An 18505-nucleotide genomic window follows, 5' to 3' on the forward strand; every position below is an offset into this window, starting at 1 on the left:
CGATTACCTTGTTCGTGTAAAAGAAAAGATTTTTATCATGTTTTTATTTATTTTTTTATAAAATAATTAGTATGTATTTTCCAATGATAAAATTTGACTATAAACGAATTAATTTTATAAAATAGATTTTGATTTAAGATGAATTAAATATAAAATATTTCTATTTAAATATATTTATAAAAAAGTAAAAATGACAATTTTAAATTAGAATTAATTTTGAATACCAAATTACTTTACTTGAGAGCAATTAATTTTCTTAAAATTAATTTTTGTACTGGTCAAAAAAGTAAGATATATGGTGGTTAGAGTTTGTCTGCAGCAGTAAGAAGTCATGTATAGTGGTGTTTATGATGGTGTAGAGACTCTCTTTACATGATGTGAGAGGCACTATCTATATGTTTCATAGTATATAAGGTGTGATTTGTCTTAGTTAAGATGTCTCATTTTATCCCGTTAGAGCAGAGGTATTTATAAAGGCCTTAAGCCTGGAGTTTCTTTGGGAAGGATCACCGTCCACTCAGTCAGCAGTGGACCGTTGAATCTCTATTTCCTAGGGAGATATGAGTTAGTTACTGATCTTGGCTTCTCTCTTCTTAAAAAATGTTTTATCCCATGTTCCCTAAGGGCAACGTATGACCGCCCTTCTTCGAGCGGCATAGCTCCCGCCATTGTCAGCATTTGCTAATGCACGAGGTCTTTGATAGAGGACAGAATGTTTTTAGACCATAGAACAAGGGAGTATCCCAACGCCCTAAATTTCATAATGATACGCGTTGGGCCGTTTAGGCTGTAGGATATTTAGGAGAGATTATATTGTTTGACTGATGAGATCTGCAAGTCCCTCAGGCGAATTGTTAGATATCTTATACAGAACTTCTATCAAGCCCTCAGACAAGACATAATACTAAGTCTCTTAGGAAAGAATTTTTTGGCGTCCCTTAAGCAAGATTTAAACGTCTTGGTCCTGCCCGAGGAAACCTTAAGTCCCTCATGAGAGGAGTTGGATAGCTTAAGGATCCTAGTCCCTATGGTAAAGTTATTCAAAGTCTGGCTGATGAAATAGTAAGTCCCTCAAACGGGGCATTATCCCTCTTGGGCGAGACTTCTATCAAGCCTTCAAACAAGACTTACAATTAAGCCTCTTAGGGAAGACTTCGATCGCGCCCCTTGGGTGAGATTTATATGTCATGATCCCGCCCGAGGAAACTTTAAGTCCCTCAAGCGATGAGTGGGATGGGCTGGGGATCCTAGTCCCTTAGGAGAAGTTATGCGGAGCTTGGAAGATTAGACAGTAAGTCCCTCAGGCGGGGCATTGATCATCGTATGTGGGATTTCTAGCAAGCCCTTAGACAAGAATTAAGACTAAGTTTCTTAGGAAAGACTTCAATCACACCCCTTGGACAAGATTTATATGTCTTGGTCCCGTCCGAGAAAACTCTAAGTGCCTCAAACGAGAAGTTGATGACTAAGGGATCTTAGTCCCTCATGGGAAGTTATGTGAAGCCTGGCAGATCTCCTATTAGGGCGGTAAGGATCCCACTTCTTATGGATCCAACATTATGATCTCCTCTTAGAGAGGTAAGGATCTCACTTAAGGATACAATATTTTGATCTCCTCTTAAGGCATGAAGGATGCCACTTAGGGATCCAGCATTTTGATCGTCTCCTGTGGCGGCAAAGATTGCTTTTAGGGGTCCAGCAATTTGGTCACCTCTTAGGGAGACCTTCCTCCAGCATTTTAGGTTTCCTGTAAACGGGAATAGTCAATAAACACATATTCTCTAGAATAATAAAATAAGAGGCCTCGCTAAAAACCCATGCCATATGTAAAGCACAGTGGGAAAAAGTGCACCCCATGAAATAACATGTCCTTACAAATGGCAGAGATGCAATACTCGCCTATAAAAATTAACAGCAAAATAACTAAATGGTTTTAAAGAAAACAAATAAATGATGATAGAGAAAGTGACGCCATGGGGGAATTCCTTATTGGTGGATTTTAATCTTCGATCTCCCTATAGGTTAGACGGGGAACCTCCTCACCTTTGCAAGCTTATCTTGACGACTTTATTCCTGAGCCCACTATCCTAGCTTTTACGCATAAAGTGCGGACCCATTTCAACTTGAGTCTCTCTACGAAAAGTTTTATGGAGATTTCCTCATCTCCTTGGATAACTCACACTTTCCCATCCAAGAGTAGGCACGTCATTCATAAATACAAAGTGGACAAAGCGGCTCCCAGCTGATCAAACGTCGGTCTCCCTATAATCATTTAGTAAGATGAAATGACATCAATAACCAAATACCTGAGCTTAGTTTCTTTGGCCTGGTTCTGCTCTCCCAAGGTGGTCTTCAAAGTGATGTATCATTTTACTTGCACCTACTCTTTAGAGAATCCAACTAGTGAGCCCTTGAAGGGTTTTAGATCCTCTGGATCGATGTAGAGTTTTTCAAACTCCTCCCAATATAGAATATTTGTCAAACTTCTTTGGTCTACGAGGACTCTTTTGATCTCCCTTTCATCGCATCTGCCGGTAAAGATCATTGGGTCATCATTGTAAGGGTGGATTTTAGTTTTGTCTTTCTCATAGAAGGAGATCATAGATTCTAGCGCCTTTGGCTCGCCTCTACCTTTAATATTGGGGAGGTCTTATATATTCAAAATTTGGCGAGCATACCTTCTACGGGCAGAGCTAGTCTCCTTGCCTCTGGGGAATCCATCTGCAATAGTTTTGTGTATGGTGCACGACTTTTCTACCCTTACCTTGGGATGTCTCATTTGCCTTGCTAGGCCCCAGAATCCCTACGCCTTCTCGCCTACGAGAGTTGGATTTATCTTGATTTGTCTTGATCTCTTTCTTAAGTTGGTAACAATCATCAATGTGGTGTCCTTTGACCATATGGAACTTGCACCTTCTACTTAGTTCAGGATCCATTACATCTGCCATCAAAGCTGGAGGCGTAGGGATGTTGTGCAAGTGAAGAACCTCGCGCCAAATTTATTCACGACGAGTATTCATAGGCGTGAAGCTCCGTGCTACCTTGCATTCTCTATAGAATGCACTCTTGTCTTTGATGGGCGAGGTATAATTACTCTTCCTCTAGTAGTGTGATCCCTTGGCGTTGGAACACGCTCCTTGATGTCTTGTGCCTTCTTCTCAGTGTTGCTCTCCTCGCCTTTTATTTAACATTCTGTTATACTTATTGTGGCAACCTGCCCTAAAAATTAGCTTTTAGAGTCGCCACCTATTCTACCAGGGCGAATAGGAAACCCTACGAAGTTTTAGAGAATCTGGGTAAGTTATTATATTCGGATCAAGGAAGGTGTTAGGAACCCTTAACCCTTTCCTAAGGTTTTAGATTTAAGGCAAAGGTTTGTGGCTAAAAAGTGTTAAGGTTTATAGCTAAGAAAATGAATAGGGCGAAAAGTGAGATTTTGGGGAAGGGGACTCGCCTTGGTTATCCAAGTGCCTACGTACCTCCTTATGGAGGATCAGAGTCTACGTAGTTCGGGGCATGGTTGTACGCCTTAGAATTGATATGAATGTGTTGAAGGTATTTTGAATTACCTTATCGTAGTTTTGAAATTCGCAGTTTGCAAGGTATTTTGAATTACCTTATCGCAGTTTTGAAAATCCGTAGTTTTGTGAAAGAGATGTGTTTTGAATGGCGTACAACCCTGATTATAGTATGTTCTATTAATCGCGATGATTAATAGATTTAATCACCATAATTAACAGATTTAATAGGAATTGCTAATTATTTTAATCGATTAATTCGATTATCACCGTTAGCAAATTGATGTGTTTTAATTAGATTAATTGTTTCGGGAATTGAATTATTTTATTATTAACCATCGCAACCAATTAGTTTGATCAAAACGATTAATAAATTAATGAAGGTTTTTAATTATCGTTAATTATCATAATCAATAGGTTTGATTAAAACAAATAACGAATTAAGGAAGGATCGCTAATTATCGTAACCAATTGAAATGGTTAAAACCTTTAGCAAAATAAGCCTTATTTGAATTTATTATTTAATTAATTAAATAATTGATTATTACCCACCGCGATCAATTAATTTAATCGAAGCGAAAAATAAATAACCCTAATTATAATTTAAATCAATCAAACATTAAGTTAATTATTAACCTAAATATTAAATCATCTAATTAACCTGATTAAAATTATTAATTAATTAATCCTAATTTATTTAACCTAAAATTAAAATTAAGCCAATTATTTAGTTAAACCTAAAATTAAACTCTAACCAAAATCCTAATTATAATTATTTCAATCTAAATTAATTAATTAAATAATCATAAATTAATAACTAATCCTAATAAACCAAAATCATATAAATAACATAGAAAAATAAAAAAGGTTAAAAAACGTAGGCGAGTAATCCGGTGTGTCATGCCCTTGAGTGTCCCCGGTGAACCTTCAATCCAGGTGTGCGTTAGATCCATCTCCAGAATCATGCAAGGGCCTTGGAGCGAAGGTGCATCGTAGATCCTCCTGCAGTAATACGCATGCAATCTGGAAACAAATTAATTCAAAAAAAATACAGACGAGAGCAAGGATCGAACTCGCGTTATCTCCCTCGCGTGAAGACCAGACGCCCTTTCCTTTCCACTCTGCCAATTTCCATTTGTTGTCAATAACATAAACGCAAATTATAAAATATAAATTCAAGATTTTAAATAATAACTGCGCGCCATCACTGTTCACCATCGTCCCCCCATGATAATAGATTTAGCTACGGTTCTGCAGCCTTGTTGCTACGATTTCATTCATGGCTAAAACCTGCATATACCAAACTCACGAAAACATCATATAAATTCAAGATAAGCTCATGGTTTTGTTCGGAAAATCCTCCTGAGAACATTGGCGCCATTGGTTTGAATTAATTTTGTCTCTATCGAAAAGCCCTAATTTTGGAGCTCCAAGACCTAATAATAGTGTCAAGCAATTCCTGTACTCAAACAACAATTAAATGGCACAAAAATCTCACAAACATCACGCTGAACACAAATATATAACCAAATTCAATTGATAACGTGTATATCACAACGAACAAAAATTTGGCAATTTGGTTCAAACCGTGTTAAATGGGGCGTGATTCAGGATGCGTGAAGCCTTGAGGATGCTGTAGATAGCTTCAGGAGACACCACAGAATCGATTCCAATCTTTAACTCGTCTTAAATCGGCTTGAATCCTTGAACCCAAACCTCTCTTTTTTTGACTTTTTTCGAAGCTCTCATGAAGGTCTTGGAGGCCGTAAATCCCCCTTATAATCTGTACTACTTAGGTACTTATAGTAGAATAATTTAGGGTAAAGAAAATGCATCAAATCTCCCTTGAATCCAAAATTGAATCTTGATTGAAATTTGATTTTTAAAGTTTCCAAAATTGGCTAAAATTTGGTTTTCTTTTCCCCAATCCCATTAGCACGAATCTTATATGAAATAGGGTATATTTTGATGACTGATTATGATTAGAAATTAAACCAAATCAAATCTTTTCTATTTTTCTTCCAAATATTTGATTAAACCATGGTTTTAATGAATAAAAATTCAAGAAAAATCAAATATCCATCTAATTTTCATGGCTTTGGATATGGACCTTCTGGATAGTGTAAGGAACAAGATTGGGTCATAAAAAGTTGGGCCCTTTTGCAATAAAATTGATTTTAACCCTTATTTGCTTCACATACCTCACCCAAAATTGACTAACTTTGACGAGGCATATCTCCCTCAATATTTAAGATATGGAAGAATTTTAGGACTTTTTGGAAAGCTCAAAGAGTCCTCTAAACACTCCTTTTGGTTTCATCTCCTTTGAAGTTTCCATGCTCATGTTATGTGCTTTTGAAAAAAATAACCTTTTAATGACCTTTTTGGAGGACCTGTAATGTATTGGACCATATCTCTTGAATGAAGCATTTATGGCCTTGGCATGTGAGAGACAAAGTTGTAGAGAATTCAATTTCCTTCAAAATAGGCTTTGAATGAGAAATTTTTTATACTCCATGTGAAAGTTATGGCCAGTCAAAGTTGAGTTGACTTTTTAGTTAAAAAACCCTAATTTGAACCTTTGACTTTGTTCATTTTTGAGTTTTTATTAATGAATCATGATCAACCTTTGATCAAATGATGGATATAACCTCAAATACTTGATGTTGAGCAAAAGTCTTGAAGTTTGACTGTATTTTGACTATAGTTGACTTTTAGGTCAACATAGTTAATTATTGATCATCTGGACCATTGATTGAACAATCTTGTGATCCAAAGCTTGAAAATTTCCCTGGAGATGCTCTGAGACATATGATATACATTGGGGTCCACTTGAGGCCTTAGAGATTCAAACTCCTTTGATAAAATGCAAACCCTAGTTTTGGAGATCCTGGATTAGGATGAGCTTTGTCTGATAGGACCCTGAGTGCTCTTGGGCAATTGAGGGACCTTTGATTGAATATAAGAGGGCAAATTTTGGGGTATGACACTTACCACTTCCGCTAACAAGAGTACCGACTTTTGGGCAAGATACTAACTGATGTGTCCCACTTGAGTCCAGTTTAGAATGCCTCCAAGAACGTTTCTTGGTTTGAGGGACAACCCTGATGGTGGCTTCATTGAATTGAGCAAGATAGTCCCTCAACGACTGTTGTGGAGCCTATCGTATGTTGAACAAGCTGGTGGTGGACATCTTCTTGTGACGGCTGACAGCTAACTGATGCATAACTTTCTTTACCAGCTCTAGATAACTGGCAATGCAGGCTCGAGGTAGATCTATATACCATTGTAGGCAGCATCCTTGAAGGTGTCAGCCAATAGTTTGTATTGTAGGGATTCAAGTGATGCAATGATAGTCGTATGTGTGTTGGTTGAGGTGACATGTTCATATGGATCATTATGCCCATTAAACTTGGCAAGAGAGAGGTTTGAATCCTTCAAAGACAAACGCATCCCATATCTCACATGAGAGTGGTTAGGGATCCAACATTTCCATCTCTAGTGGGAGATTGGACTCTTTGTGGTGTTGTCTGATATTATGGACATTATCCTCTTGTGTTTGATTTTGACGGTGTAGTTTGTACATGGCGGCGCACATCTTCTTCAGGGCGTTGGAATCAATACTACCACTAGTACCCTCCGACGTAGATGATGGAGCTCCCATGTTGACCATGGATGAGAAATTCTAGGTATAGGTGTGGAGGGTAACTATGAGTATGGTGATTGTGATGAAGAAGGTGTGACCCACATTAATTTTACAGGGTATGGGATACTCAGAGACCTTAGTATATTTATAATAATTTAGGATGACTAGAGCTGCTCGCGACAACGAGAAAGGCTTTTTAGAGGATCTCCTCACGTGAGGTGAAAGGCTTTGTATATTAGTGTAATGCTTAGGTATGAGTCTGTAAGTTATGATCTGTCGATTCTCCCGCTAGGGGGAAAGTATTTATAGAGGCCTTTGCACATATGGTTTAGAAAATCCTTAGAGACAGTAACTAATTCTCTTTGACTAGGGAAGATTGTTGACTACATACTTTTCAGGGAATCGGGGTGTGACTCTTTCTCATATTTCTATATGACTAGTGAGAAAGTAACAGTAAAATTCACGTCCTCTGTTCCAAGAGCGATCCCCCCATACTTTGTGAGGATGTCGCCCGGGCCACATCATACTAGGCGGGGATCCAGTAGTTGCCACTATTTAGGACTCTCACAAATATAACACTACAAAACTCTATATAAGATTATTTTTAGTTTTTGTAAATATGCAGTTATTTTTGTTTTATTTCCTAATATTTGAAATTATCTTTGAAATAAGTAAACTGATTAATTTTAATTTCTAAAATTACAAAAACTAAAATCAATTTTATATAAATCAAAATAAATACAACATATGTTATTAGGACTAAAATAAAATATCAATGAAAAGTGATCTATTTGCAAGAATGAAAATAATATATATATATATATATATATATATATATATATATATATATATATATATATATATATATATATATATATATATATATATATATATATATATATATATATATATATATATAACAGATTTCAACCTTAATAAAAAAAATTACAAAAACATAAATGATTTCATTATTCATATTAAAAGAAAAAGCTATAGAGTAATGGATCAAATTCTTATTAATAATAATAGACTTTTTAATTTTAATTATCTAATAAAAGTTGTTAAACATTATTTATTAAAAAAAATACAATTTCGTATACAAAAAGCTAACAAGTTCTTAATAGCTTTATACGATAAATATTAAATAGAATATTTACAGCCATCTGAAAATTATGTTCATGTGTCCAAAAACAAACTATATTCTCCAAATCTGAAGCACATCATGTCCAAATTAACCACCTATAGTTGTACAAACACGATTTTAAAAAAAGTTTCTTGAAAAAACTTAGTGTGCAAGATAATACTTTTGGTTAAGATTCCATCTTCCACTATAGTAAGTAGTAACCTTAAAAAAGGCAGAGGCCGTTTAATTTTATGGTTCCCGAACAATATTAAAGGTTAATTTATTCTACGTACAGTACGTCCTAGCTTATTTTATTTTAATAAGAAAAAGAACTAGATTATCATTTTATATCATCAAACATACATACTTTTTAATTTATGAAAGATATAACAAATTTAAATATTATTTCGGGCTGAACAACTCACTAATACAAACGCGATATTTTATCATGAGAACCTCCAACTTGACCGGACACTTTCACGTTCTTTCATAATGGCGAAAATATTATTGGCAAAATTTAATAAAAAAAAGACGCTAGCGAACGAAAATTTCGATAGTACAATTAAAAAATTTGTTAGTGTATTTTAAAAAGTCCGATATGCATTTTTATTGATTTTTAGAAAAATGAATTTAACATTTTAGATTTTTCAATAAATCCGGTATGTTTTGTAAATTTTAAGATTTTTTAAAATTTTCGGTAGTTCATTTCTGATAGTAAAGAAATAAAAATAATAATATTGAATTTTTTGAAAATTTTGGTACAATATTTGATTTTTTGAAAAATCCGATAAAAACTCGTAGATTTTTGAAAAATTCGATAGTGTATTTAAAAAATCCGATAAAAACTCATAGAAGTGGGGGCCCAGGGTTCAGAAGTGGGGACCCGATTCGAATGAGAAACCATTTACGAGTGGATGAAATCAGTAATAGACCTCTAATGTCCAATTGATACCACATGCATTGAGTTGAGTTGTGAGTCACATTGCCTATATAGAGGTTATAATGTGAAGTTGATTATAATTGTGAGTTGCTGTGTAAATGAACGTGTGTTGTTGATTACGTGATTTAATCTACCCTTGCATTCTTTACACAATTAATATACTAAAGTGTATTCTCACCCCTTTTTTGTTTGTTTTGTGTTACTCGGTACTTTGTTGTACATATACTTAGGAGAAGTAAGTACCGCCAGGAGTTGAAAGATGGATTTTGGAGCTTTCTTCGTTATTTTATTATTTATCACAATTTAGTTTGATTTATGCTCTGATCTGTAACATCGGGAACAAGGCATTTTATTTGTTGAGTTAATATTTTGGATCATGTTATTTTCATTAAGCGTTTCAGTTGAAGAAATTACTAAAGGTATGTTATAATTTGAAATTTCTCTACGAGTGGGTGAATTAAATGAGATAGTATGCATGTTTTGTTTTGAGTAACATCCTAAAGTGTTAATTATTCTTTTAAATTTAAAGTCAGGGGATTAGGGTGTTACAAGCAGGACTCCTAAAACCACCGTAAAGCATCACCACACGGGGCTTTTCATCATTGTGGGCAAGCCTTGGCAATCACAAAATATTGTAAACCTACTAAGGCCTATGATCCCCCTGTCCTTATAGGAGGAACACACACCTGTAATTTTTGACCAATACATTATACATAGAAGTAGGTGGAGAAATAACATACTGAAGTGTTGAATATTTGAGAAAGGATTAAGAGCAGACTATATATTTAACAAGAAGTTAAGACTAAAAGTTGCTAGAAGTATGAGTGTCCTATTCATCAAGGTCCATTCTTAAATTAACTATGAATAAAAGCTCCTAGAATAATAGGGGAAATGGGTCGAGGATAAGGGAATTTGTCAAATAACCGACCTATAGAAATAAACTCTATTCGACGCCGCGATGTTGTAGACTGAGGTCTACGGATTATATTTTCATTCTACACACCCATTAATACATTAAGAGAGAATATTTTTCAAGAATGCCTTTACACCAATTTCTAGGAAGCTAGAGTAATAAACACTCACCCCATGAAAGAATTGACCAGAACTGATAAGGCGGTGTTTTGTCGCTTTCATAAGAGCCACAAGCATTATACAGATAGTGTGTACATCGCAAATAAAAAATTGATGAAATGATTAAGAAAGGGAGGTTAACCTGGTACACCCAGAAAGGCATTAAGAAAGATGATCCAGGAAGAAGAAAAGACTATAAGAAGTGAGAAAAATCTCTAGTGAATAAGCGATCTCTTTTCCAAGAGAAAGTGTCCCCAAACAATACAATCAAGGCCTAGACAGAAGCCAAAGTAAGAAGAGATAATAATGACGAAGAGGAAAGTGTCAATTTATAGCCTCTATCATAGGAATTTTCCTCGCCCAAAGACACCACTCAAAGGGATGGTCAAGAGAAGGATCGTCAAGCTGATGGCAGCCAATAAGAAAGAAGATGTAGTATCTAAAGGGAAACCGAAAAGACCTATCTTTGGATTAAAAAATAGTGATAAAGTGAGCGATATTCCAAATGAGATTTTTACCATTGTTATAACGATGACTATGTCTAACTTTAAAGTTTATTGAATCCTTATCGACCAGGGAGCATATGCGATATCATGTTTGGTAAACTCTTTGTAAAGTTAAGGATGAAGAAAAAAAGTGTATCACCTTATACGAGGTCTAAACTATAAACCTTCAATGACACAATAACCCGTCCATGAGGTTTGTAGAGCTCATGTTCACACTTTGAGAAGGAAGAGACACTAGGACAGTAGACCTATAGTTCCTATAAGTTCCATACAAATGTTTGTACAACTACATTTTGGGTATACCTTTCACAAAAAGGCTCAACATCATGGCCTCCCCCGTTCATCTGAATATGAAGTACCTCAACTTTCACGATGAGCCTGTGAAAATATGCGCCAACTAATCTAGAGCCCGATGAATTTACAAAGACTTGCAGCACAACTAGGACTATGTTGGGAAGGATAAAAAACATGCTTGAAGTTAACATCACCATCTTCAGAAAACGCTTGTAGAAAACATGGGAAGACATGTATGACTAATGGGATGCTATCATAAACACTTGAAATGTATAACTAAATCAATCAAACACTTGAAATAAAATTTTCTCAACTAAATACACCAAACCTCCAAATAAAAGGTGGTTATCTAGACTCTCCCCTGTCTTGGTAGCTAGCCATTTCAAAGACCATGATATGAGACCTTATTACGTAGGTCTCAAACCAAGTGTTAACTATGAGGCATGGAGATAAATTCAACAACTCACATTCATATAAACTATAATAAATTGTTAAACAATAAACATTATACTTACAAAGATATCCTTGTATAAGTAAAACAAGTACAAAACAAATATAAGAACACTTATGAGTCTGGCTTCTTACCAAGGGTTACCGACTTCCATATATTTTCTCCTACTCGGGGGATGGAGGATTAACCTAATTCCTTGATATTTGCACCCTAGGTGGAAGTATTCCATCAGCTAAAAATGTTCTTAAATTATAAATTAATTATACTCTATTGCCTTCGCGTACTCTTTAGTCAAGTGAACATTGTTTAGATCACACCTCATAAAGGTTCTCTTGAGCCTTCTTCAATGCTCCTAAGGATTTATTTAAGTATATCTCAAACTTATTTAATGTATTTTGAGAAGAATTCAAAGCCACATTCATATAAGCAAGGGAAAATTCAGTGTCAAACAATTCCTTTAGAACTAATGTTAATTTGGTATCCCTTTCTTTTATCCCTTGGCTCAACGCCCACACTTTCTCACTTAATAGGTGAGTATATTTGTATGCTTGAAACTCGTTACCAATTTTCCTCAAGAGATTACCCAACCTATTAAGTTCATTTAGAATTTGATACCTCTCAACAACAAGATCCCTAAGACGCTCCTTAAGAGTCTTTTTCTCCTTCTAAAAACATTTGTGCACAAAGACACCCCCTTTACCTATAGCTCTGAAAGCCAAAATAGTATAAGCCTTGTGCATTTTATATTAAAAAAATTCCATCTCGTATTGACAACCTCTCTGGCCTTACTTAAGAAATATGTGAAGTCATCTTTAAAAATGAAAGATCAAAGCTCTATAACCGTTAGAGGACCAGGACGGGCCAAAAGCATCAATGAAAAATTTGTTGAGATAAACAGAAAGCTTCCCCTGTGGCCCGACCTTCCTGAATCCAGTTCCATGCATCAAGGAATTTTGAAGACCGTTTCACTAGACGGGGGACTCCATCAAAGTATCACATTGGACGGCCTTCACAAGTTACCCTCGGTGAAAGGCTCGGGAAATCCTCGCCAAAGGCAATCTAGGAGAATTTTGTATTATGAACCGCTAGAATAAAAGAGATGTTGGGGAGGCCGAAACAACATGGTGACATAGGGAGCGGGCCTCGTTTGAAACCAATAATGCACTAACTTTGAAAGGAAAAGAAGTAAATCTAGATACCGTCTTCATTTGGAGCATCACTTTGCAATAGCCCATTTTGTTTGCAAACTGAATGGATAAATAAAAAATAATGAGAATTCTAATTTAGAATGAAGTAAGGGAAAAAATATAAGCATTATATTCCTTTTACCTAAGATATTACACATCTTCTTTTTGGTGGGGGCCTCTACTACTAGTCGAGTATTAGTCTACTGCCACTTCTACTTCTTTGACATAAGTGTAAAAGGCCTGACACCATTAACAAAGCCCTAAACATACTTAAAGGTCACTAGCTTATTCTTTGGATAGGTATCCTATTGAGACAAATCATCATGAAGGCAAACAAAATTTCTTGATCTGGGCGAGAAATTATTTTGAAGCCAAAATTTAGAGTTTTTATTAGAGCATCTCGGAAGTGTACCAGGTTAAGCATCAAAGATACTCGCATTAGCAACCTCAATGAAAGGCGTGACCAAGTAATATTGGCCCTTGAAATTATTCATACTATTTTTATACACATATAATATCTTTCCACCCTTCTAAAGAGAGTGAACTTTGACAACGCTCGAGTCGGCTAAGCTTTGCTAAATATTGAAAAACTTAAAAAAGAACGTCAAGGTTGGCACACTCCTATTATATTCACACCAATATTTGAAGACCTTGACATAGATCCATCTTACTGGATGCAGTTGAAATGGATAAATCTTCGGGTGGTTATGAACCCCCACCTCAAAATCGTTAAAAGGAACTCGGAAACCTATCTAAGAGAATAAACATTCATGAAGAGGAAGAACACAACAATTGTAGTTCCTTGATGATACTGTGTTCTTAATAAATACTTTCTTTAATTGACTGTAACTCGAGTTTATCTTTCTGGACTTTGTACTTCCTCTTGTCGTTAATATTATTTCCCTTTATTTTCATCTTTCAAGGATGTTTTTTAAGGATACCTGCAAAATTAACAACCCTACTTCAGCCAAGATTCAAAGATCCAATGGTTTTGTCTTGTTGTTATTAGACAAATGAATTTCTTCCCTCGTAGGAGAGGAACAATAGAACATATTTATTTATTCACTTGAAGAGCAATTGTTGGTATAATCATCTGTATTATAATCTGACTTTTCTACCTTTAATACCCATATCTTTTATGGTCCTTTGATGTTAGTGGAATACATATTATGAGAAAATATCTTTCTATTTTTACGTTCACAAAGTTCTTTATAAAAGTATGAAGGAGGATTTCCTTCTTTGCTCTTATGATTCTTTTTGATAAAAAAACAAGGCAATATGGTCGTCATTATTACACTAATTAGATTTTCATGTTTTTACCTTTAGGTTTTCGTTGGGCATTGAAATATTACTAATGCTTTTATTATTTTTCTTAGGTTCATCACCAAGACCAGCAATATTGTAAGATGACCTTTGATTTCCTAATAAGAAATTCACGTTGTCTGTCCCTGTAGTGAATATATCAAGTGTATTTTGAAGATCATCAATTTTATTTTTCAAAATGTCACATTGATCACACTTGGATAGATTCATCTAAAGTCTTTTGAGATGAGGAAGAGTTTTGAATTAGACTATATTATCTCTTTCTAAGACTTTTTATTTCTTCCAACATGTGTTTAATTTTCAATTCAAGATAAGAGATAATGTCTTTGAAGGTAGATACAATTTGTTCTAATTTAATCATTTCTTTCATTAGCTTATTACAAAGGCGAAATAAATCTTGATAGGAAAAGTGAGAGGTTACCTCATCATCTTGATGATTTTCCGTGAGACAGAGGTTAGATTTTTCTTTATCTGAATATTCCATATCAGCATTATCCCAAGATATGTATGCTCTATTTTTGAATATCTTGAACTTTCTTTGATTTCGGTTTCTTCCTGGGTTTTGCGGGCGGTTTGGTCTTATATGCCCTTTCTCTCCATATTAATGACATGTAGGAATGAATGATGAACTTTCTTCACTTTGCTTCTGGAGTCTTGAAGTTTGTTTTTCGTGCCTTAGGAACTCCTTGAATTTTCAAAACATGAGCTTCACGAGTTTATTAATTTCAATTTAACAGTATCCATCTTCAGTCTCCATCTTCAGACTCCATATCTTCGATGTTAGTAGCTTTGAGTGAAATAATTTTTATATTCTATTTGTTATCTTCTTCATCATTAGCAAGTCTTTTTTTAGCTTTATCTCATGTTCTTTCAATTTACCAAAGAGAGTCTGCGAGTCCATGGTTGCTAAATCATTAGATTTACAAATTGTAGTGAATTTAGGTTGCCAACTACGATTAAGAATATTTATAACTAATTCTTCGTTTGAAATTTTTTCCCAGAGTTTTCATATGACTCACAATATGGGTAAATCGTGTTTGCATCTAATTAATACTCTCTTCAGGTTTCATTCTAAAGAGTTCATACTCCTGGATTAATGTGTACAACCTTGGTCTGTTCACCTCAGTAGTACCTTCATGGATGATTTGGAAGATATCCTACATTTCTTTTGCAACTTCATAGTGAAAAAATCGCAAACACTCATCGAGATCGAGAAGGGTAGTGATGATAGATTTTTCTTTCAAACTGCATTGTACATTTTCTTTATCATCTTTGGTCTAATTCTTTACAGGTTTGTTTTCTAAAACACCATTAACTATATGTGTAGGAATAAATGGACCTTCATTCACAACCTTTCAAATACCACGATTCATCCCTTCTATGAAGAACCTCATTTTCTCTTTCCATAATCCATACACTTCTCCATTAAAGAATGATGGTTTGTTTAGTGAATAACTTGAAGTCATTTTCCCTCCTGAGACGATTAGTCCTTAACAAGAGTTAGGCTCTGATGTCACTTTTTGGACAAGTGACCTCAAGCACAAGGGGGGGGGGAGTGAATTGTGGTATTTAAAATTCATGATTAATTTTAACCTTTCTCGATTAATATCGTATTAGTAAGTTTTAAGATGAGTAATTGCATCGGAAAAAAATGCAGAGAAGTAAATTGTAAAAAATAAAAGGATAAGGTTAGAAAGATTGCTCTAGAGATTTTACATATTTGGCCGAAAAGATAAGGCAGAGCTTATTAAACCAAAAACAGAGATTTTACCACAGGTTGATCTCAAGAAGCAAAACACAATATCATAAAGGCATCACACGTTTAAGATTTTAAACGACTAGTACAACCACTTACAAAAAATATCTTCCTCACAAATAGAGCTTCACTCTAAAGCATTTACGCAACCATAAGTGAAATAAGAAAATTTTCAAAGAGAGGAAGAAAAATGGATTCCAAAGAAATATGAAATCGATGGAAAGTGGCACGGTTTAAAGTGAGGAAAACCCTCCTTTATATAGTAGTCGAAATCACCAAAAAAGGGAACAATCTATGGGGCCAAATTAATTATCTAATCGATTGTTCTAATTGATTAGAAATTTCAAATATAATCGACTATGAAACCCAATTAGGAAGGTTTGAATATAGAGTCGTTGCAGAATATTAATGCGCTGTCGTTATTGATTTTGAATTCGTTTAGCACTTTTCTAATCAATTAGTAAAACGTTATAATTGATTAGAAAACACATTTTTAAATTATTTGCAGGCCAAAAAGGAAATATAGGGTATATAGCCATTGTAGGTCATTATGGTGATCTTCCCATCACTTGATTAAATGACTAGCCGTTTTCTAATGTATTGACATAACGCTCTAATCCATTAGATAACAAAAAAGTTTTTCCAATCAATTGGCTTAAGTATCCAATCGATTGGTTTGCTCAAAAAGGCTTTGGAAAGAGATTGGACAACTTCTTAATCACTCGGATTGGCTTAAAAAACAATTTGTTTGATAAAAATATTTTGAAAAGGATTTTTAAGTGTATGTGTGTGTGAGTTGCCTTAGTAATCTTAAGCTACTATCTTATTTTTGCAGTACTGTGTTCTCTCAGACAAACTGACATACATGACTTAGCGACCTTTGTCATCTTTCTCCAAAGAGGCTTCAAGACTGTTTCTAGATAGCATCTCATTGCATATGCATTTGATCTTGAGTCCTCTGCTGCAAGCACATAGATCCTCATGCGTTAACGCCATCTAAACTTCAGACGCTGATCTTCATTACCTACAAGCACATGCGTAAGAATCATTTTGCATGATGTCAAAACAAAAGAATAAGATTGAGAAGAAGAGAAATATTGGAATATGATGTTGAGAGATGCAAAAGACAACATGTAAGTCTCATAAGCAAGTTGGGTGAAAGAAATATTTTACTTACCCTTAAACCCTCATGTATAAAGACCTAGGAAAGTGTGCCAACATCACTGTCGATATTGATTCAACCTTGATTCCTGCAACATTTAATTACCCTAAAAAGTTCATATCTGACTTTAGACCTAGGGCCATGTGTCGAGCCCACGATGTAAAGCATTTCAGTTACAAGATAAGCATTTAATTCACATGTTTTCGAGGCCATTTACTTCTAATCAACATACTCTTCTGCTCCCTTTCTCCAAGCCGAATACCTACCTAGGTAATTCCAAACGGTGAAGAAGAGCACTGAATCTTATAATGCAATAGTCGCTTCACTTGTGACAACTAGGACTTGGAGGCAACTATTCCAAGCCGATCAAAGCCTTATTAATACAGGCCCAATTACAAGCGCCCAACCCAAAACATCATCACGGGAGGCCAATAAACAAGTGTAACCTCACCAAAAGGGTCTTAAACTCGATCTGTGATGCACATTTACTACCTACTATAAGTTTTGAATATATGACTCTCCACAACACACGTCGAATTAAATGAGGATGATTTTAACCGTTTACCATGTATAAACCCTACCACACGCCATAACATGTATGATCTCATTCTCATTTTTATAAGTTACATCTCTCCGGCGTCATTGACATTGATGTTAGAGTGTTAACCTTGCAGATTCACAACACTTCATCCCATCCGAGATCCGTATCACCGTACCAAAATGACTCACTCCCTCTACATCATCGTTCCCTTATTCCGTGTCTAAAATAAATATATATAATTCATTGACTTTGATAGAGTATTCTTAGGATACAAAGTTGAATCAAATTCCATTACAAAAAAAAGTTCTATCAAATTAATGACTTCAACTTTATCAAAATATAAATACCAAAGTAGTGTACACGTATTGAAAATATCATGAATACTTCTACCTGAAGTAAATTAAACTAAGTTGCAAGATGGAATTGAATGTACAACATGATTAGAGTTAAGACAATCTGCAGCCAGAGATGGGATGGCTAGCTACAACTTACAGGTGAGAATAGGAAAGTAATTATGCATATAACAAATGGCATTATTGGAGCAGACAAAGGGAGGGCCAAATGCAGAGAAACCGACCCTCTGAACATGTTGACAAATAATTCATATGTAGAACTCAAACAAGATTTGGTCAGATCTCGAGGTGCTTCAGGTGTAAGTTATGTCTAACGACAATTATAAACAGTATTTTGTTCTTTTTGTGTCACTAGTTTTTTTTTTCTTCCTTTTTTTTACTTGTAAAATAAGTGTATCTAAGATTTGGCTAGAGTTTTTATTTATTGTGGTTTACCTTTTTATTCTACTTGTAAATATAATTACATTTGCCGTTTTAGTTGACATAGGTTTTAGATAATCACTAGTGTCTTACCCGTGCGTTCGCACGGGTACCTGTCGTTTTCGCGCATTGTGATTGAGGGAAATAAAAGAAGATAGGGAAGATGTTATTTTGTTCAATATAGACATTATTGTAGAAGTAAATGTCCTAAAAA

Source organism: Vicia villosa, linkage group LG7, assembly GCF_029867415.1.
Source record: "Vicia villosa cultivar HV-30 ecotype Madison, WI linkage group LG7, Vvil1.0, whole genome shotgun sequence".
NCBI lineage: Eukaryota > Viridiplantae > Streptophyta > Magnoliopsida > Fabales > Fabaceae > Vicia > Vicia villosa.